The sequence below is a fragment of the Dysidea avara genome, chromosome 1, assembly GCF_963678975.1.
Source record: "Dysidea avara chromosome 1, odDysAvar1.4, whole genome shotgun sequence".
Classification (NCBI taxonomy): Eukaryota; Metazoa; Porifera; class Demospongiae; order Dictyoceratida; family Dysideidae; genus Dysidea; species Dysidea avara.
In genome coordinates this window covers 43,878,155-43,902,118 of record NC_089272.1, presented here as the reverse complement: position 1 = coordinate 43,902,118, position 23,964 = coordinate 43,878,155, and the positions used below count along the sequence as shown (strand labels likewise).

The following is a 23,964-nucleotide window of genomic DNA, read 5'->3' as shown; positions in this document are numbered from 1 at the left end:
CAAAGAATACAAAACTAAAATTATACTCAAGTAACTGTTGCTAGAGTTTAAATTTATCAATATCCTTAGAGTTGATCACATGCTGGGATAGCGAATTCCAAGTTTTGATGCTAATGGAAAAGAAGGAAGTCAATTGTTGTCATGGTTACATCAATCTCGTATTATATGTCACTATGGTGAAATATGTCGTGGGTAAAGGTATCAGGAAAAAGTAGTGGGGATGTCATACCCTATTAGGCAAGGAAAATTAGTATATTGTGTACACGCATAAATTGTTATTTTCTTGAATCAAAATTGTACTATATAGTCAGCTTACACTCACCTGAGCCCTTGTTTCTTATTAATAACTCTTATTACATGAACCAGCTGCCCAAACATTTAATAGTGCTGTGAAGCCCTTTAAATGCCAGAACTGATAGTCAAAAAGCATTTTGATATGGGCAAGAACAAGTGAGTTGTGAGGCTTTAATATCAAATACCTTTAATATGGACAATTCAGGTGTGCAAACATGTTTACAATATAAAACATGCTTGTTCCAGTAGAAAACACTATTGAAAGTGAGCACATGTTCACCTCTGATATTACTATATTTAGTGGGACTCAGGTGAACACATACTGACTATAATGAAACATCTATACATGTACATACTTGAGGTATGTTTATAATCTAATTAATCATGGTCATGCAAGGGCGGATCCAGGAGCTGGCAAGGGGAGGCGCACAAACAGGCTAAGTTGTAGGCAGTGTTGGGAGTAACGCATTACATAAGTAACGCATTACGTAATATTATTACTTTTGTGGTAACAAAGTAATATAACGAAATACGCAATAAAAACAGGTAATATAACTCAAGTTACTTCACTTACAAATGTAACGCGTTACCTAAGTAATATAGTTACTGTAACGAGTCTATTATTACGTAATATTATTACTAAAAGTAACGAGGTTACTAATTTTGTTAGTTAGCCTCTGAGTAACGCCTAGCCACAACGAAGTAACGAAGCCTACTGAATGAAGCTTATTCACCAGCTTCTTACTTATAGCCAAGATTTGCACATTGTCCAACTACGCAATCATGTCATGTGGTAAAGTGGTAGTTTCACACATGAAAGTTTAAGGCTGTAGACACAAAGTAATATAATTATGTAATATTATTATAGTTACTTTATTTTATGGGTAATATGTAACTGTAACTAAATAGTTCAGTTGCAAGTAATATGTAACCTGTGCCAAAAACAGCCCAGCTGTAAAAAAAGGCGAGGCCAACAATGCACAAGTACATGTTCATGGAGTAACCAAAAGACATGATATCAAAATCTGGCCAAGAAAGCATTTACAGTATAGGCACTTTTGTGTATTCATTTTCTATATGCTTCACATTATCACATCCAGCTAGCTGTACATGTGTGCTTGCAATACAAACAATACTACTGAGATGATAAAAGATATTACATGCATTGTTACCAAAATTAATTTAACTAAAAATTTACAGTTGGTTTCTACTTGGCCATCTTTTTATTTTAATATACAGTGCAAAAAGATATATACAGTGCAAAAAGATGGCCAAGTAGAAACCAATTGTAAATTTTTTGTTAAATTAATTTTGGTAACAATGCAGTGTAATCATCTTTTATCGTCTCAGTAGTGTTGTTTGTATTGCAAGCACACATGTACAGCTAGCTGGATGTGATAATGTGAAGCATATAGAAAATGAATGCACAAAAGTGCCTATACTGTAAATGCTTTCTTGGCCAGATTTTGATATCATGTCTTTTGGTTACTCCATGAACATGTACTTGTGCATTGTTGGCCTTGCCTTTTTTACTGTTTTTGGCACAGGATATCACTACTTTTTGTTGAATAGGGAACATACAGTTAGGTATTATATTACATAGGAGACACTGCATGCATGCATGCATGCATAATAACAGCTTCAGCAATTAGCTAGCTAAATTAGTAGCAAAAGCTTCCAAGTTCAGTGTTTAGAAGTGCTACTAAAAGTGACTTGCTAAGAGAAAATTCATTCAAACTGAAAATAATGTTCAAATTCCCGAAAGGACTCACGTGATATCTCGTGTGATGTTTCACGTAAATAAGAACCGGAAAAGTCGAGGCTACAGTCTTAACTGTTCTTGCTGAAGCAGTGGGTTGGTGATATAACTAGTCTAGTCGAAATATGTGCGTGACAAGTGGAGCCAAATCAGCTGCGAGTTGTTGCTGAATGTATTCCTCGGAATGGACTAGTCTCGCAGTTCATGGCTAGTAAAGTAAGTACTAGTTAGTGTAGTTGAATCGTCTTTACATTGCCGTTTTGACACCTGGCGCGATGTCACACACGCGTAGTGACTGGGCGTGGCGCTTAATTAGCTAGGCCATTATAGCGTTGTAAACATATTCACTGCTTTAGTTTATTCATGGCTAGTATAGTAAGTACTTTATAGTTTTTTTTTATAGAAACAACAAATTAAACATACAAAGAAAGGAGGGAAAAAAATACAATAAGAGTTACTGCTTAATTAATGGGAGTCTTGACTCTACTTGAATGAAGTACTTTATAGTGCACTTAAGCTTCATTATGAACTGTTCAGCTCGTATTTGAGCCTCCTGTGTTTAATTGCGTACCCACAATCGAAGCGATCTGCATGCTCGTGACAATACACTTACGTTCGGCCTCTCAGCAGTGCCTTGTCGTTGCTCTTACGACGTTACCCACAATCGAAAGTCACATGGTCCCATATAAATACACTCGCAAAGCATTCCTGTAGTTTCCATGTACACTTGCAGGCGATTCACCCAAGTGGAATATATTAGTTGTAACATGGGCACTTGTGATTTGCCTGAAATATACACACTCGCACTCGGGCTGTGCCCTCGTGCTCGTGTGTATATTTCGGGCAAATCACTCGTGCCCATGTTACAACTACTACATATATGGCTATGCTGCATAGAATTCAGCACACACCTTGACAATGTGAAATTTTTTTATCAATGTCCACTACAATAATTGCGCCTCAGTAAGAAACAAGGCGTAGATTTTACACAATGTACAAGTTAAGAAAACACATGTTCTATAATACTACCAGTAATTTCTCCAGCTCCCCAAACTAGAAACCCTACCAGTGCTCCTACAACTAATCCTCTGGGACCATGACCAGTATATCCAAAAGCTGCAAAAGTAGCAACATTGCCAGCACTGCCAATAATCATCCCAGCATCTTTATAACCAATAAACTTCAATCCCTCTTGGGCAAAGTCAGCTATCATCACAGTTACAGTCAGACCAGTACTGTGTAATGTCATCACTTTCTCAGTGCGAAATGTTATCAATTCTCTCAAGAGAACTTTTACAGCTGGTTTACCAAGCAAGTTAATTATGGTCTTATGTCTTCGACCAAATTCTAGAATTATCTTTGGCAAATGAACTTTTAACCATTGTATAGTAGCCTCTTGCAGTTCCTCATTCTGAAGCAGTCTTTCCAAAACGTTACCTGAAAAAACAAACACAAAACATAAAAGTATCAGTAGTTTCCAATACAACATTTATACTACTTCTTTAAGTAATAAAAAGCTGATTTCAGAATTAGTAAATACTTAATCAGCAAGTAATACAACAATACCTCACTAGAAACCAAGTATGACCATGTAGTAGGAAAATTTGGCAGCATAAAACTTTGGCGAATAACTATTTGTGAAAAATACTTTTGTCACATTAACAATGGCAGGAAATATACTTTGGTGGGAAAATGTTTGCAGATTAAACTAAATTCGCCTATGTTATATGTCAACAAAGTTTCCTGGTAAGTGTAATGAAACCATATCAATTTAAAAGAAATTCACTGCAATCTGATTGGTACTGCATCTATTCTTGCAGTTCACACAAGTACTAGTTCCATCACACATGATTGCTCAGAGTGGACACCAAGTAAAAAACGGACACAAAATTACCTACAACTATACCAGTTATCAGCTAAATTTGCAATTAAGTACATAGCTAGTAAGCAACTGTATTAGATTTGATGCAAAAACAATTGAATACAACATTCTCAATCAACTACATCACAAGTGTGCCTAACATACAGTCACGTATGTGTGCATATAAATGTATGATTACTTTGTTCAAATATGCTACAGCAACTTTCAACAGTGGGTCGGGGATGCAGCCTCCAGAAGCTGTGTAGGATTATTGCATGCAATTTAATTGTTTTTTGTTTTGTTTTTTTTAAATGGCTTAAAATTGATGCTAGAGGTATTAAAAGTATCTTTCAAGACAACAGCCTGGGAAATGTGCACCAGTTTCCCTCCCTCCAGCTTGACAGCCCTGCACAAATAGCAGTAGCTATATGTATCTGGTCCCTTACAGTAGGCATTCCAACCCGATTTTTAATTTTGGAAAAACGGGCTTTTTATATGCTTAATAGATAGAGTATTGATTGCCAATCTCAGAAATATATAGTTTGCTGGGTTGGAATTAGCTACTTTGGCATGCACAGTGCTTAAAAACTGAAAAAGGTACATTTTTTCTCCAGGGCTCCCCATACATTTTAAAAAGCACAATTGAATCAGGAAGCCATCTAGCAATCTGGACTGTCTTGAAACTGCAGTTGCTTCTAGTTGCAAGTTTGTACATGTAACGAGAGTAACTTCAGGTCTTATTGTATCTTAGCGATCTTTGTATACTTTGTGGTGAGCAAATATGCTTCACCTATTGCACACTTCTCAATACAATGGTGTATACCCATATAGGCAAGTGGCTATCTCAAGTTGGTAAAAACATCAAGTTAACAACTTATAAAGGTAAACAACTAAAGTGGAGGTGCCACAATGATGCAACAATACCTAAGGTGGAGTTGTGGTTCAATTATGGCATTGTTATGCCGACTTTGAAGTAGTTCATACTTTTGAGCTGATGACTCAGCCATCAGAAAATTGCTCTGGAGCTGAAAATCACTAATCCGAGTGAAGTAACTACGCACTTTAAAGTAAGCACCAGTGACTACCTTCCACCCGACAGTACGTTTTTTAAAGTTTTAAAGTATTCTACATATATTACAAGGCTTGAAAAGATTACAAAACAACACAAAACGTACTTATATGTAACGTGCATGATAAAACTAAGATTTTCATGATGATCATCATGTGGACAAACCCCACAGCGATTTTCATCCTCATTGGAGTTCAGACGACGGAGCAATCCCAAGTTAAACACGAGTTGTCATTTTGTGCCAGGGTTCTATTGGGGAATATATGGAGAATTTTTTTATTAAAAAATCTTGGATACTGGAATGCCTACTTACAGTTATGATCATATGACATGGTGGTCCCAACTGAGCACCAACAGGTCCAAAATTGGTACAGTGACACCTTACGAGGCTAAGTGATTTCAGAATGGGAAACATCTTGAAATGTAGCGTGACATAGCTAAGATCCTCGTGGAGTGAGGGTGTAGCTACGTCTGGTCTGCATCAATCAGCTAAAACTGATCAACCCAAAAATGCCTCTTGATATTGCTAAAAAAAATGCCGCTTGATATAGATGGTGCCCGTCTTGATGTTGTTGCCAGGGATTTTTGGGGTTGAAGTAGGCAGCGTACGTTTTTCGATGTAAGGGTTTTCAACCCTTTTGCACCCTCTTATTTTCACTCCCAATTGTCCAGATGTTACCAGCTTTATGAATGTGAAAAAATACGGGCATATGATGAGCGTGTTAGAGAGGTTGAGAGAGCTTGCTTTTCACCATTGATGTTTGCAGCTACTGGTGGTATGGGGCCCACCGCTACAACAGTTTTTAGGAAGCTTGCTTCAATGTTGGCTGAGAAGCGCAGCATTAATTACAGCAAATGCTTATTCTGGCTGCGATGTAGGCTTTGCTTTTCATTGTTAAGATCTGCAGTGATGTGTTTGAGGGGTCATCGCTCTTCAGTTGGCCATCCATCAACTACTATTTATTTATTATTACTGAGCAGCCAGCATTGCTGATGCGCTCAGGAAAAAAAACCACACAATCATGTACATTACTACAATAAGTAGAAATGTTAACTGAGAAAGAGTCAGAGTCATTTAAATCAATTAGGAATTGTGGCAACAAGTTCCAGTCTTGAGCTGTTCTGGAGAAAAAACTATTTTGGTAAGCTGTAATAGATGTTGTAGGGAGTATGAAATGGTACTGATGATATTGCCTGGTTTCTCTGGTCATTGGAAGATAATTGGATGGAATAGATAAGGGGATTTGGTTGTGAAGTGCTTTGTAAAATGTCTGCAGTCTAGATATCTTGCGTCGAGTTTTAAGTTCAGGCCAGGAGAGATGTTGGAGCATGGAAGTAACTGAACTGTATCTACTGTAATCTTTCAATACCCATCTTGCTGCTCTTCTTTGAATATTTTCAAGTTTATGTACATCACTGTTATAAATAGGGTCCCATACTACTGAAGCATATTCCAGTTGTGGTCTTACCATTGCTAAATATGCTGCTGCTTTCACTTGTGTAGAACAATTGCTTAGGTTTCTCTTAAGAAAGTTTAATGTTCTGGATGCTTTTCCTGTTATTTTGGATACATGAGGTGACCAAGATACGTAAATGTTTGTCCAAGAGTACTCCGAGGTATGTATGTCTATCAGTAATTGTTAAGGTATGGTTGTTCAGTTCATAGTTGTGAATGATAGGTGACCGAGACCTGGTGCATCTTATTACAACACATTTGGATACATTAGACCTAAGTTGCCATATGTGTACCCATTCTGATAGTCTGTCAAGATCTTGCTGAAGGATGGAAGCATCATTCTGGGAATCAATTACTCTATATAACAAGCAGTCATCAGCAAACAGCCGTAGTGGGGATGAAATACTTCTGGTAATTTCATTAATATACAACAAGACCATCAGAGGACCAAGTACTGTTCCTTGTGGTACCCCTGATGTAACTGTTACTGGGGTTGAGGATTTGCTATTAAGAAGTACACATTGTGTCCGATCAGTTAACCATGTTTTGATCCAGTTAAATGTATCGTTTCTAATGCCATAGTATTGTAATTTCGTCAATAATCGCTGGTGTGGAACTGTGTCAAAAGCTTTAGCAAAATCAAGCAATATGATGTCAACTTGTTTCTGATGGTCTAGAGTATGTAGAATATCTTCTGTTAGGGTAATGAGTTGGGTAGCACAAAAATGACCAGCTCTGAAGCCATGTTGGTTTTCTATTAGGATGTCATTGGCATTAAGGTGGCTCATTACGTTGTGAAACATGATGTGTTCCATTGTTTTTGAGCACATAGAAGTAAGGGATATCGGTCTATAATTACTTGTTTCATCATGCCTACCTTTTTTAAAGACTGGACAAATGTTTGCTTTTATCCAAACTGATGGTAGTAAACCTGAAGATAGTGATTTTGTAAAAATGACTTGTAAGATAGGAGAAATTTCCACAGCAAACTGTTTAAGGATGAATGATGGAATTTCACCTGGACCACTGGCTTTATTTGTATCAAGGTTAGACAATAACTGACGTATGCCTTCTACTGAAAATGTAATGTCATATATTTGGGAATAGGACTTCAGAGCTTGGATCTGCCAGATTAGGTAAATTCTCTGTATCTTTTATTATTATTATTATTATTAGTGCTTTACAGTGACCAGCACTGAAGGTCTAACAGCAACATGTGCTGCAGCCTTAGGATTACCTAACCTACAAGGACATAGACCTAGTGACTTGACTTAGTGACTTCTTTTGTAAACACGGATTTAAAATAACTGTTCAAGGCTTCAGCTTTACTTTTAGCATCAGTACATGGCTTTCCATCAACAACTATAGTGGAGATTCCAACATCATCTTTACTCTTAGCCGTAATATATTTCCAAAGCTTCATGTCTCTTGCTACCAAAGGAGTCATCAAATAGTCTGCTACAATAGTTGTTATGAGCTTCTTTGAGTTTGTTATTAATTTAGTTTTTGATTCTGCGGTAAGTACTCCAGTCTCCCTCACTATTGCTTCTTTTAGCAATATCACATAGATGCTTATGAACTTTCATGTCCTTTTTCAACTCTTTATTAATCCATTGCAAACCATTATTTGATCATATAGTTCTTTGAGGGACATGCTTGGAGATAGTATTATACACAGCTTCTTTAAAGTCATTCCACATTACTTCAACATTAACCGAACTTGAGTCCTGTTGCAGAAAACTGTTCTGAAAATTTAATAAATTTGCTTTTATTCCTTCCACATCAGCTTTATGATACAAAAAGACCTTACGAGGGGGCTGTTGATCAGGTACATGGTTTATTGAAAAACTGAATACTATGGCATCATGATCTGACATGCCTGGTACCACTTCTAGATTATGGATATTAGAATTAGTAGAAAGCACCAAGTCTAAAGTTTTACTAATCGTATTGATCTGGCCTACTCCGAGGGTCGCTTGGAGTCTGGTGGCCTTGTTTGATTGCTGGTATTTCCAGCTGTCCAGCACTTTAACACCTAGTGCTGGGGGTGGTGGCAAGGGCAGTCCATCTATTGGTACGACCTTATTACGCACGTACAACAGATATTGCCAATGAAATTTATTCTTTCGTGAAATTCAAATATGTTGCTTAAATTTCATTGATTAGTTACCGCACATGCGCGACGCAGTCGTGTTTCAAGCAACCTCAAAACCTCTGTATACTGCAGTTTTCCAAGTTCTTGCAATGCAAAGCGTCATGCGCTATTTATTTATTTATTGATTAGCAAAACCGTTAGGGTAGCACGCTAATGTACAATTACATTATTAAGTAAATAAGTACGACCTAAATGTGTCTGTGTCAATCTCATGAAGATCAGGATAGGGTAAGGAATTCCATTCAATGATCGTCTTGGGGAAAAGGAGTTTCAATAGATTTCTGTTCTTGATTGGTAATGAGAAAATTTTAATTGATCGTTAGCTAATAATGTGTCAGTACGCATCAGCGTTGGAAGTGGGTCAGTGCTGTTGACCCGTTTGACCCACTGACCCGAATAGTAATCCGGATGGGACCCGGATCTGACCCGCATGTGACCCGGTTTAATTAAAATAGAGGCGTTCCCCAAGAGCTACATTAAAAGTCCACAAGTTCCACTAGTCAGCCCTACATTTTTTTACACTATAAAAAATTGTTTGCAAGAAGTGAGTATTAAGTGGGTGTGGCTCCACGTACATATTATTATGTGGGGGGTGGCTCCACGTAAGTTTATTTATTTATTTTATTTTCCAAAAATGTGCAGCCTCAGTTTGAGGATTAACGCACATATGAAACATGCATACAAAATGTTTTACAATATGATTGATTATGGGATTACTGATTGGTAGGGGAAAGTAATAATAATTTCAGTTGGTACTTTAAAAAGTTTACATGCAGCTACAGAATTTCCAGTAGTAAGTTACCTACATTTCAAGTAGCAATACGGATCTGGTGATGCATGCATGCCCACAGAGCACAGCTGGTACAATTCTGATAAGTGGGCATGGCTCTACATACCCCGAACAGACAGAAAAGCCTATTCCTGAATGGTGGGCGTGGCTCCACGTGAGTTTCTTTAGTGTTTACAACTGCATTTCCATCAGTACAATCGACCTTGTTAACTTATAGTCACACGTGAGCTCATCCGGGTCAGACCCAGGTATTCAGTGAAGTGGATAAGACCCACTTGACCCGGACAAAATGTGACCCAAATGACCCGGATAATCCGGATGACCCGGCCCAGTTCCAACGCTGGTACGCATAGTTCTTTAAATACACCTGTAATGTTCTGTGGCTGTCGAGTTGTATGCATAGGCATGCCTAAAGTCCTGGGAGTCAGTAGTCTTCACTGAAAACTCGCTGCTGAGCAACTGCGCATCACATGCTTGTACAGTGCATGAAGCTTTGCATTGCAAGAATGTGGAAAACTGCAGTACCTAACCATAGATAATATACCCTAGCACAGGGGTATATTATCTAATACCTAACACACCATAATTTTAAACAGTATAACACATTCCCAATATGAAGTGGGCGTGGCTCCACATAAGCCTGTAGATAGCTATGATCATGGTTTCGTGTATACCTGTAGACTTACCCGGGTGACCTGACCCGGGAAAAATTTTTGTTTGGCCCACTTTCTACTTTAACTTAAAGAACCCAAACCCTACCCCTAACTTTGGACTACTAGATCATGAGAATTGGTTCTGGATAGTAGAGGGCATGGGCATGTTAGTGCCCTCTACTATCCATGGAACTTCTTCCGTAGGCACCAGAAAGGTAGTCTCGCGTGGCCACACCGCTTTTTTCCGTATACTGGGTGGGGAAAAAAGGGTCTGGTGCAACTCCAATAGCTGTTTACTTCTGAGCCGTCCCCACATTCCGGGGAAGCTGATTGAATAACATTGGTCACAAAGGAGGTGCCATGACGTCAGTAAACTACGAAGTATTCCTACACTCCTGCTCCGGTTGTGAGTCTTGTTACACGATGAGGATTAACTTTCAAGACGCTATAAAAGAGACATCGGAGCTAATTAATTCGTTTAAAGGATAAACAGATCTCTAGTTAACTTACTGACGTAATGGCACCTCCTTTGTGACCAATGTTATTCAATTAGCGTCCCCGGAATGTGGGGACGGCTCAGAAGTAAACAGCTATTGGAGTTGCACCAGACCCTTTTTTCCCCACCCAATATACGGAAAAAAGCGGTCTGGCCACGCGAGACTACCAGAAAGGGGAGTGGGGGGGGGGCTAAACCTCCCCCCCCTCAGAATGATACCACGCCGAAGTTATCCTTCTTGGAGTGGGGCTGAAAACCGCGATAAAGATCGAAATACTCTAATAGAGCAGTCACTCTAATAAAGCAGTCACAGTATTAGAGCAGTGTGTAGCGAGCTATGTAAGGATTTTTATGTAGTTTATCAGCTATGAATGCGTAGCTTGTGGGGTGGGCAGCTATTGTCAGTTGGTTGTGACCTTTTTTTTTTCTTCTTTGGTCTCGCCATACCAAACCAGAGACTAAGTCTGGGTCAGCCCAGCCCCCCTTCATATCAACTGCTTCCTCCGCCCCTGACCTCTTCTCTTTAATTATATAAAATAACCAAAGTGGGCCCAAAAAAATTTGACCCGACTTGGTTTCAATGCGGATTTGTACAACTAGCTAGCTCTAACCTGGGATATACACAGTACATGAAGTAAGTACCTTTTGTGCTGTGTATTGCCATCATAACAGTTAAAGTAAAGAGAGGGCTTGTGTGATAAAGTGCTAGTAAAGAGGAACACTGTAAGATTTCTGACTGAATAGTGGGGTCTTCCCCCAGGGTAATTTTATATGAAAGAAAGTTAGATTGTATTGCAGTTTCAAAGAGTAGACTATGAAATGGATAGTTTTTGAAAAAGGCTATCTCAAAATTGGTACTATTAGCTAAATCCCTGCAGTAAGTTTCACAACTAGCCCAATCACAACTTACAAATAACCAAACAACTAGTGTTTGGCCACAACTATCCCCCTTTTAACCCCTGGGGTCAAGATTATGATAGAGTAGCTATCCACTGGGGGTGTAAGTTTGATTTTTTTCTCATGTGCAATTTGGATCAGTTTTGTAAAATCTGGTCACATATCTGAAGTTCATAGCACCTCCAAAGACAGTCCAAATGATTCAAAGTTATAAATCTATACTTAAAACTCCAAAGGTGAAAGTTTAAAACTACAAAAAGGTAAACAGTATATCATTATGGGCTGGAAAAAAAGGTGCTATGAACTCCATAGCATATACAGCTACGTATATTGGTAGCACTGATATACAACTACAGTAGTACAGGAACATATATATGTACTACTGTATTGATATGTAGAACAGAATATATAATTATTCTACTGACCTGCTGCTGACACAAAGCAACTACGTATGATAAACAGTTGTTTCTTCATAGTTTTCTAAGTGATTATTGTTCTATACAGAGTAATATATAGTATCTTGTAATCACCTTATATACAACTACTGTGATGTATTTTTACATGATGTAATTTGTAATTACAATTGCATTGATTGTATGACGTGTTTGTATGATGTGTTTGTATGTACACTTTCAACCTTGGGCTTTTCCCTTGGTGATTATTGTCAGTTCTCTAGATACATGGATTTGTGTAATAAATTTCAGTGAAGTGATTACAACTTGCAGCTTTTTTTTTTTTTTAGTCTTCAACTTGCAGCTAGGCTGAAGTTGCAATTCCAGAGAACCTGAAACCCCCTCAGAAAATTTCTAGATCCGCTCCTGTACATAATTATTATGTAAAATATAATAAATCATGTATACTTTGCAATTTACTGCAACATTTATGGTGTCTACCTCTATTCAGTGTTTTATTTGTTATGGTGTAATAGTGTCAATCAGTCAGCCACACCGAGAGTGTTTTCTTGTGATATGCATAGCTATGTGTAGAGTGCACACAATGTTTTCTAGCTCGTGATACATGTCAACAGAACACAAACAAGCAAGCTACAATATCAGATTTGTAGCCTTAACATCCCTTACACTACACAAGAATAGTTCTGAGAATCATAGCTGCTTACAATCAGTGGTCCATCACCTTCTAGAGAGTAGGTTGCAGTGACAAAGGGCTTTCCACAGTCTATCACTACAGCCAATTCAACTTCAAGGTAAACTCGTTTCTGTGCATCTGTAAAAAAATGGCTAGTGGCCTTGACCTTATGTTTGGTGATCCTAAGTCTTCACTGCTTATAAACCCCTCTACATTTCCAAATTGAACAAGCAATTGCTCCATCAATTCCCACCTACTCCAACGTGTAGCACTGTAACTATCCATTGACCTGTCTGTTTATTCTTTCCTTTGTTTAGAAAAAACAATTGATCAATCCAGTCATAAAATATGACAGATTTGGTGTTACAAAATGTTCACTGACATGATCATTGGTGTGAGAAAAACAACCTATATCAATCAGGTAAAGGTATACAATTTTAATTATTTAAGTACATGCTTGTTTGTGTTCTGTTAATAAATTTTTATCATGAGCCACAACATGTGTGAACTCTTCATGCACTTCACATGTGTACATAATATGTTCAGGAACTGCCTACTTTGTTAATAGTGTGCCTGCATTAGTGAACAGTCATAACTATTATATCAGCAGGTCACACATGTCTTACACCATGCAATCAATGTGTTAAATAATATAACAGTTGTATCAGATAAAAGTTTCATGGGAGCCTGAAAATGATGCTAAAATCCACTCCTGAACTCTCCCAAGTTTACAGTATGATCAGGATTAAAAAACACTTGCTTACAGTGATTGATTTTTGTGCTTATCTTAACAGTTGTGGTGGACACTACCCAATACCCTATACTGTATATGTATATGTACAGTAGTTGTAGTATTTATTGTAAACGAATAATTAGATCTTTACCATGTTTCTGTGTTTCTTGACATGTGCGTGTGAATGTTATGGGTTGCCTAATTTGTATTGGCTATGTACAGCATCCCAAATCTGTAAATATTATCCATAAACCATCTGTGTGATAAAACATGACTGACTACACCCATGTACTGACCGTTTTTTTCACAGTGCTAAAATTGTATGTCCATCACTGGCTACTAAAAGATAATGACATCTCAATGTTCATTCATCACTGTAAGTGTCTCACAATCCATGTAAATTATGTATGTATTATATTGTTTAACTTGTGATGTTCTGTAGAGCTGAGCGATAATATCGATAGTTTGATACTCGCGATCAAATTAATCATTATCACGATACAGTATAGCTATACGATTACAGCTTACTATCGCAATATTGCTGTAAGATTACTAGAAACCAAGTTTATTTTTAACTGTTTTGTAATTCTTTAGGCTTGCTTATTTGTGAAATGCTTGGCCGTATGCCGTAATGCGAGTGCAGTCACTATATGGTTTGAAAAGATGGCGATGCCGGCCCGGTGTAGCTACGCCGTGACCAACTGATAACTACGATACCGACGTACAGCAGAATATAATAGTTCCGGTAATCCGTCGCTAGCTAACGGGGCAGGGCAAACCACCTTCCACTGTGACACGATATAGCTAGCTACAGACAATATATTCAGATCTGAGCTTTATATGCCTCGAGGCATGCTGCCCTGAAGTACTGCTGCCCTGTAGCTGCCCTGCTAGCTGAAGTACTTGTGGGTAGCCAAGCCCACATCGTCTGAGGGACTCTAAATAGCATAGAAACCGATGTCAACCCATTCTAAGTAGTTTAGAACTTTTCCTAGGATAAGAAAGAGTGAGAGAAAGTGGCAAACTGCGTGCTAGCATTGGGATTTATCCTTGAGTTGAGTTGATCATGTGAGTACCACTGCACCGGTGTGACATTCATAGGTGTGCATGACTATAGCGCCAGCATCAAGTAGTTATATGCCAGGCTAGAAAGACGCCTGTATTGTTGAGAAAGTAAGTTATTAAGAGGCAAACTGTGAGTGCTAGCATCAAGATTTTTTTTTGAGTTTGTTGTGTCAGTGCCAGACCGTACCGGGCATTGGTATTGAATGCCTAGCTGAATGCTAGCAGCCTGTCTTGTCCAGAAGGTAAGCTAACAGTAAGGGCATTTTGTTTTTGGCTTTGCTGATTTTCATTTGATGAATGTAGTAAACAACCACCGGCGAGACCAAAGGTTAGTAATCCTGTCTATTGGATTTAGTAACCTCAGACATCAAAGGAATATTACCTAATGTACTTTAGTTGTCATTGAGTTGGATACCCTGAATGCCACATGGTCAAGCCTATCAACTGACTGACAGTGAGCAATCCATTTGCTTTCAGAAATCATACATAGACCTGTGTGTTTGCTTGTATTGCTCAATATCTTGACTATGACAGAGCTCAGTATGGATAGCAGATACTAAATAAGTAATACCAAGAGTAAATAATGGAAGAGAGAGTATCCAACTGCCATATACTGCATCAAAAATGAGCACATCAAGTAGAGAAGCCATCCTGTAGTGCTTTTAAAGGCAGTGTTGAATGAAGTAATAAACATCTTCTAGCTCAGACTGTTTGACTTCAAATCATGCCTAGACACTTCAAACAGTCTGAGCTAGCAGGTGTTTATTACTTCATTCAACACTGCCTTTGAAAGCACTACAGGATGGCTTCTCTACTTGACGTGCTCATTTTTGATGCAGTATATGGCAGTTGGATACTCTCTCTTCCATTATTTACTCTTGGTAATACATTTAGCTTCAGTTGGTAAATATGTACAGTATACTTATAGTATTTGTGATTATGATTATGATTATGATTAAATACGGGTAAAGGCACAGCCTGCATACCCGATCAATGCAGTGTACTAACTACACTACAACCCATGACTGTTTCTATACTTGTGTGCTATTACACTCCAAAACTGGCAAGTTTATTTTAAATACATTACTGTTTGTTTGTCATTGTAAATATTTGTGTACTGCACGCAGAAAACATAGTCCATAGTATGGAAGATAGCCCACCCTTTTAGTTGTACTTTAATTGTTCAAAGCTGGGATATGTGCAAACTACATGCTTTGATATCTACACATGGTTGTAGTGTTCAACATCATGACGTTATGTATATACAAAATATTTTCGATACAAAGATAATCAAGACTCACGGTAGTGAGTCGCACGGCCAGTAAAGCAGAAACGCGCGCCGCAGACAATAAATGACGCGACCACTACGTGAGGATTTTACAAGAACGAACGTTGTCAAATTCGGCCTTCCTGTAATCCACCGGTCACTTACGCTATCCCTCTGAAACTCTGGAGTTGAACTCATCGTGTCACTAGTAACTACCACACAAGCAGTGAAGCAAATCCATGCCGATTGTTTCGTGATCGAGGTTGCCGACATCAAAGGGGAAGCCGGTTTCATTTTTATTTATTTTTATCGCATGCGGTTAGACGCAACCGCAGGTGTATGCCTTGCGTTCCTTTGTGCATTCCGAACATTCATCGCCCTGTTATCGCTTCAGTATTCACTCAATCACCTCAAGATTCACATCATCGATTTCACCATACATGTTACCCTACAGTCGTGATTTCAGCACCAAACGAAGTTTCAGTCGACCTAGAGGCCAAATACAAATCCCAGATTGTTGTTTTCCGCAATACTCGCTTGGCATGTAGGACAATGTGTCTTTAAACTGTTCTAAAAGTTTCGTTCAGATTGAAACATTTGTTTTCGAGAATGGCTAGTTTGAAATTTGAAGTTAGTCGCCCCCACGTCATTTGCTCTCTAAGAATTTTACTCGGAATTTAAAGAATGACGCAGAGCACAACAGCGGTCACTGGGTATTGATGAACTGGCGCTCTATGTAGTTAATCAGTACATATAGCCACCAAGAAGTGTGCTGCCATAGATTATAGTCCATAGATATAATCTATGGTGCTACATATCATCCTTCGTTTTGAAATTAGTCGCCCCCCACATAATTTGTCCTCTAAGGGCGCGGCTTAAAGAATGACACAAGAGTACAACTGCGGTTACCAGTTGTTGACACAAGCTGTGAGTAATTAGCACATGTAGCTAGCTTAAAAGGAAGTGTGCAAAATCGCCTAATACAATTGTCACCATGCATTATGTAATAGTTGTAACACTGTAAGGAGTGCATTGCCTGATATGTACGCACGATGCCCGAGGGCGCGCAGCACCCGAGGGCGAGTGCATACATATCAGGTAATGCACGACTTACAGTGTTGCAACTAATATGTTACACTTCAAAGTAGCTTTTTAAGCTTTTGAAGGTGCTTTTTAAAGTAGTTCTAACCCTCTTTCAAGTTACTTTTACAGTAGTTTTAAGCTGCTAAATTCACTTTTAAGGTAAATGCCTTTGATGTGGTTGAGGGTGCCTTTAATGTGGACTGGCATTTGTCCAGGATCCTCTGTGGTGGTTGAATATATCATTATTGTTACTGTGGAGAAGCTTGCTGTACACAACAGTGACTTCATACTTAATTGGATTACTATTAACATTAATTACCACTTTGTATGCATACACTTATCAGTTTTTGTAGCTTATTAATGTAATCAGCCAGTTGTTTTTACCTACCCATGTCTGTATTACTACTTTTTGTATGTTATCATTAGGTTGTTTTGACATATCTCTGTCTCTTTATTGTTCTAGTTTTGTAGCTAATTAACTTTCTTTGTGAACCTGTATGGTTAACCTTTAGTTGACCTTAGCACCACATCTTGTATAAATACAGTGTATGTGTGTTTGAAAAGTCTAAGCCTTGAGAGAGCAGGTTTGGAGAATTGTAGCTAGAACCACTCCGACACGCGACAGTTACTATATAGTCAGGGGGTATTTGTTAATATTTGAAGGCTACTTTATATATTTTGCCAACTCTTGTTTCTCTTTAGATTTGTCAATTTTAGATGTATATCTATCAATTCCAAATTGTCTCCAAAGTTTTATATGGCTTCTTCGGTCTTTATCCATGCTATCAATTTTCACATAAACGTACATTTAAAATTTCTGATTATATGTATCAAAATTAGACTGTGCTGTTCAATACATGTTACCTTTCATATTTTCAGGTTACTATTGATACAAAATGCATTAAGTACCATAGAACTGGAAAGTGAGTGGGGGGTACCCCCAATTGGCTAGCCCTGTAATCAATCACTGATGTTCAGATGATCTGATTGTACAACCACTTATGTTTTTTTCAGAATCAGACAATCAATACAACAATTTATATGCATTTATCTGCTTACATACTGTACTTCTAAGTAGTAAATTGAAACCACGATCGTAATAAGCGCCTCTAGAATTATTTATCGTAGTATTAAATGTGGATAATTTATAGAGAATGGACTGATGGAGTCAAACTACAGAAGTGAGTGTAGACTGCTGGATTTGATAGCATGCTTGCTTGCTGTCAACAATTCTGTTTTAGAGTGTTGGTTTATAAAAAATTCTCCTGGGGGGAATCCCCAACTCCCCCTACCTCTAGTTTGGCATACTTTGCATGCTCAGCTCCCCCAACCATGAGGTGCTTGCTATGCCAATGAGTACACTGCGTTTGGTGATGCTTAACTTAAAGATTTCGCAGATTGGACCATTAAATTTTCAGTTTGTTCATTTTAAAAGGACAAATATTACTTCTGGCATTATGCAAATTAGGATTTCCAGACATACAAACATGATGGCATTTCACTTTGCAATTTTTGTTTTCTTCCAGATTGAAAACCAGTTCCGGTAATAACAAGAGCTAAACATGGAAAAAGATGTATAATTTGTGACAAGACTGGTGGTGGGTCTTTTTCAGAAGCAAGTTCCACATCATTTGCAACAATCCTTAAATATTTGGAAGACTGGTCAAACCTGGGCAAACACATGAATGATTTCAGAAGAGTAAAGGACTTGAAATTTACCAAGGAAGTAATACGCAAGTACCACAGAGAGTGTTACAAAGGCCTTTGTAACAAAACGCATTTAAGCAAGGCACAAGAAAAACATGAAAAAGACATAGTTTCAGCAACAGCTAAAAGCAAACGTGAAAGATCAAGTGATGAGCCATCTTCCTCAAAATTCAGGAAAACATTTGATCAAGAAATGTGTGTGTTCTGCCAACAAACCAGTATAGAGATTACGCACAGTGTTTCTTCGCCAGACATGGGACAGAAATTTCTAAATATAAAGAAAACAACTTGAAGGGACGATGTGCGTGCTAGGTTTGCTTTTCTGTACAATCCAAAGGATGCATTTGCACAAAGTATGAAGTATCACAGAAGCTGCTTAAGAAAAGAGACTCGAGCATCAGAAACTATGGATTATTCTCCCTCAGAAGAAGAAAATATTGGCAAGGCTATTTTTGACATTGAAATAGTCCACATAGTAAAGTCCGAAATCATAGCCAACTGTGAATCCGAGTTCCCTAAAACTGACATGAATTCCATCCAAGATTCATACAGGTCTCTTCTTACAGAAAATAATGTGGCGTTCGACCCTGACACCAATTTTAAACCGCACATAAAAGGCATTTTACTAGAGTCCATACCAGACATAGAAATTGCAAAACGGGGACCGAAACCAGAAATAGTGTTCTTGTCAAAAACAAAAGAAACATTAATGGCCAAGTTTTATGAGGATTCTGAACTTGATGAAGATATGAAATCTTTGTTTAAGGCACCTCAAATCATTCGTAAAGAGATATCAAGATTGGAGGACTGGAATTTTACAGGTTCCTTTGATGATTTTACAACACCTATGAAACTGCAGCAGTTGATGAGGTGGATAATCAGCAGTCCCCATACTGTTCTTAACGTAAATAGGGAGTTGCTAATAGAAAAATCTTCCAGAAACCTTGCTCAGCACATTGTTTCTTCATTTAGGTCAAGGCGGCAGGTGGCTTATGAGACAAAGACAGTTAGCAAATTTCAGAAGAGCAAGAAAACACCATTGACTCTTGGCTTAGGACTTACAACATATCAGACTAACAGGTCCAGGTCTGACGTGGAAACCTTGAATGACTTGCAGCTTGCAGTAACATATGAAGATATACTAAAGACCACAACAAGAACAGCAATTGCAATCATGGAAGACATGAAAGAAAATTCACAAGGTATTCACATTCCTCCTTTTGTAAAGCAAGGGATTAGACCTTTGTTTGCCATTGATAACATTGACTTGGGAAGTGATGCAGGTTCTTTGCACGGAGCTGACTTACTTATTGCACAGAAGGATGAAGATGGAATTCCTATTCTTGGAAAGGATCTAAAACTTAATTTGAATATTCAAGACAAAGCTTTTAGACAATCACTAGGAATTACTTACTATGATTGTAATACACCAGAGAATCCCGTTGCATCTCACACAACCTACAAACTGGATACACTGAGAGGCACATCATCTTCCTTTGTACAGGGTAGTGTCATCTGGCTACTTCTGTCTAGCTTGCAATTATCACGGGTGACTGGCCATGGTATAGGTGACACTAGTGCAGGTTCACAAGGGTTAGACTTGAATCAGGAGGATGTCGACCTGGCTTCAACAAATTTCTTCCATGAAGAATCAAGCATAGCTAAAAGTACCCCAGATGGTTCATTGCTTGGGGCTGGTACTTCAGATTCAACTGGTTCTCATGGTGCAAGTGACATTACACCCTTGCCATCACCAGACACGAGGAGTCAAAAGTCACCAACATGGTCCACATTCAATTCCTTGGTAAGTGAAAAAACTGCAAAGTGGAATGTTGGCATTGCCGCTCCCCTATTTACAAGAAGTCCCACTGAATGGCCAGTGCTCTTCACAATTTTGAAGCAAGCTCCAAGAATCAATTGTCTCACAGTTGGAGAAAGAATTAGACCAGTCATAACTTCAGATGGTGATTTATATGACCGTGCAGTGAAGCTGAAGGATTACAAAAGTAACTGGTGCATCAGACTAGGGGCTCTCCATATCACTATGGCAGCGCTCAAGTGTTTGGGGAAGTGCATAGAAGGGAGTGGCTTGGAATTAGCATGGGAAGAATCAGGTCTTTATGGATCGGCCACAGTACGACAGATATTGGATGGTTGCCACATATGTGACTGGATTTGCAAAAAGGTACCTTTTTCACACACAAAATTTGACCCATTTTTTTGGACTTTAAAACTTCATGACTTTTTGATCATGACATATAATTACTTGAAATTTTCAATGAATGTAACCACATTATCTGGCTATATTTTGATACTAAGAGCAAGTTAATTGGTATTAGGAGTAAAGTGTTACATCATTTTGTTTGCTGGTATGTCAAATGTGTGGAAAAGGTACCTTTTCGCAAATCCGGTCACATATACAGATGCATTGAAGCTCACACAGTCACACTTGTTGCAGTCTTTACCCTCTATGTGGAAGCAGTCTTTTCACATAAAGAAAGGGCAGAGTATGAGAACCAACTGAGTCAAATGTTGGATGCCTTTGCATTGTATTCAGAAGGAAAGACAGATGGCAAGGCTGAGACATTTAAGTCAGAAGTGGTTGAAGTCAGAAAAGCTTTATCAGATAAGCATGTATTTGAATGTTTAGATGAGTGGAAACAGAGTGGCAGGGCATCCAGAAATTTCTCACAAACTACATGGATCAGGTGCAGGTGCTACTGCTGTTCATTGCTGCAACACGAACATGCAACTGGAAGCTACACTTGGCTAAAATGGAAGAACTGTTGCCTTATTTCCATGCTCATGACCAGTACAACTATGGAAGATGAGGCCCATTATATGTAGCAGATATGTTGGAGCTGCAGACAACAGATCATGTGACATGGAAGTTTTTAGATGAAGGCAATTTTGCTATCTCGAAACACAATTATATTCCATTCAGTGCTATCGATCCAGATCATGGTATTGAACAAGAGCACAAGAAGATGAAGATCAAAGGAGGTTTCATTGGCATCACAGGTGATGAGCATGCTTTGGAGAAATATTTTATTATAGCTCCCACACTTGCCAGATTTGCACAAGAATTCAAGGATTATGCTGGAATTGAAATGAGACAACCTAGTTCTCTTCATCATGAGGTATTTGGAGAAAAGGGTAGTAGGATGATAGCAAATGCTGCAAAGATCATGAAGGTTGTAACCAGACAAGGAAATCCATTTCTAAAGGATGACATGTACAATCTAGTAACATTTGCTGTAGTCCCAAGCAATGTGGCCAGTAACATTGAAAACCGTGACAGGCTAGGAAGACAAGCTTTAGAAAAGTTTGTTTCTACAAGAATGACAGAGAAGACTGTTAAATTCTGGGACTCTCAAAAAAAGAACAACTGGTGCTACTTTAAAAACGTTGGTGCTACAGTACAGACAAAAGTCAATGACAAGTTGACTTCAATCAAACAAGAAAGAAAGCTTCTTTCCCTGTTACTTGTTGTGGCCAAGAGCAGGTCAAGCTTTGCAATTAAGGATACAATAGGAGATTTTGAATTTAGTGTAGCCCCTCCTTCAAACTTCAGTCCAGATGGGTCAATGATAATGCTCTCAGGTAAATCACAAGTGGCATCCTTGATCCTCAATATGTAGGGACCCGCCGATTATGCTGGCATAATAATGAGCATAATAGGTGCCTGAAAGCATTGAGCATAATGCTAGCATAATAGGCAGAACACTTGTGCATTACCATAAATTCTTGCTTATCAAAATATATATCACAGAAAAAGATCGATATACTCTAATAGAACAGTCAGAAAATAATAGACAGCTGACTGTTCTATTAGAGTATATCGATCTTTTCCGTGACTTGGATTTTGACAAGCAGGGATTTAGAGTCTATGCTTCAGCAACTTACTGTTTTCCCATAAAGTGCAAATTTACTAAAAAAACATGAGAACTGAGGTATAAATATTGAGCATAATTTGAGCATAATAGGTAAATATTGAGCATTAATTTAAGCATAATAGGCAAAATTTTGAGCAGTGCAGCATAGCATAATAGGTAAAATAATGAGCATAATCGGCGGGTCCCTATCAATATGCCCCTTCCAGAAAGCACATCCACATCTAGCCTGCAAGGGGGAAGTCCTTTGGTGCTCATTATTGATGCCATGTGTATAGTAAACATGGTACCAAAAACACCTGACTTGCTTAAAGCTGTGCACTTTGCCAACAAGTTTGTTGATATTGTGGCAGGAATGGGTTCAGCGTATGATGAGCTGCGAGTTGTTTTTTGATCAGTACATCCCTGGCTCCTTGAAGGAAACAACACGTGACAAGAGAATTCTAAAGGTGACACCAATCTGATACCACATGAATGATGACACTGATATCAAAAACCTCAAGACATTTCTTTCACATATTGAGACAAAAGCAGAACTCACCAAGTACCTATCAGACAAGCTTATGACATACTATAAAGACCGAGGCCAAAGCTGATTGTCATGCATCACACAACGATTGAAGCTAACGTTCCTCTGTCTGTGGCTGCCTGTATGCCAGAGATGGAAGCTGGTGGGCACAATCTTGAAGAAGGGGATCAGCTTGTACTTTTAAATGCATTTGATGTGATGTACAAGAACCCAAATGCTACCCTGGATGTGTTTTCTGTGGATACAGATGTCTTCGTACTTCTTACAGGTCACTGCATAAAGCTTCCCAGGTCCACCACTCTCATCAGAAAGAAAGGTGAAAGAATATCGATTTATGAGACCTACAAGAAGCTTGGACATAAGCGAACTGAAGCACTAATAGGCTGGTATGCCTTCAAAGGGACAGATAATACTGGGTCATTTGCTGGCAAGGGTGTAGCAAGTCACTTCAAAGCTTTTATGGAAGCTGATGATCAAATTCTGGGAGCTTTTTCCAAATTTGGACTCACAGATGAAATGCCGAATGGAATACTTGACCAAATGGAGCGATATCTATGTCTGCTGTATGGACGAAGTAACAAGAACGTATGTTCTGTGCGAGCTTAGATGGACACTGTTTGCCCAAAAGAGTAAGGAAGGTGCACAGTTGCCTCCAACCTTGGGAACACTAGTTCCTCATACATGGAGAGCATATCATATGGCACTGGTATGGAAGGCTTCCCAGAAACCCTGTCCGAAACTTCCTTCACCCACATGCTACTACTGGCAGTTAGAGGATGACAGACTGAAACCAGTCTACTGTATCAAGGCTCCAGCTCCTGAAGCTCTGCAGGAAGTGTAACTGCAAGACATACTGCACCAGAAAGTCCTGTTGCTGTTTAAAAAATCAGTTGCCTTGTTCAGATCTGTGCGGGTGTGGAGATGAATGCCAAAACAGTGCTCATGATAGGCCAGAGGATACAGATGAGGCACTCTAAGATAAATATAAAGATGATGATTATTCACACATTTCAGACTTAATGATTTTCACATCACTTATATTAGGATTGGTTTTTAGTATTGTATGCTTAGAAATCGATAGTGTGTTTGTTATCTAATACTAATGCTTTCAAGTCTTAGGGTGTGAAATTCAGATTTTATGATGTGGTCGAGCTTGTTTTTAACCTTGGTC

At 38.6% G+C, this 23,964-nt stretch overlaps 1 protein-coding gene across 1 annotated transcript in view; it reads right to left on the bottom strand.

The window, feature by feature from the left end:
• The window catches only part of LOC136265473 (uncharacterized), an 87,864-nt gene that overhangs the window by 27,300 nt on the left and 36,600 nt on the right, over positions 1-23,964 (bottom strand). The gene's annotated exons all lie outside the window — the stretch shown is intronic.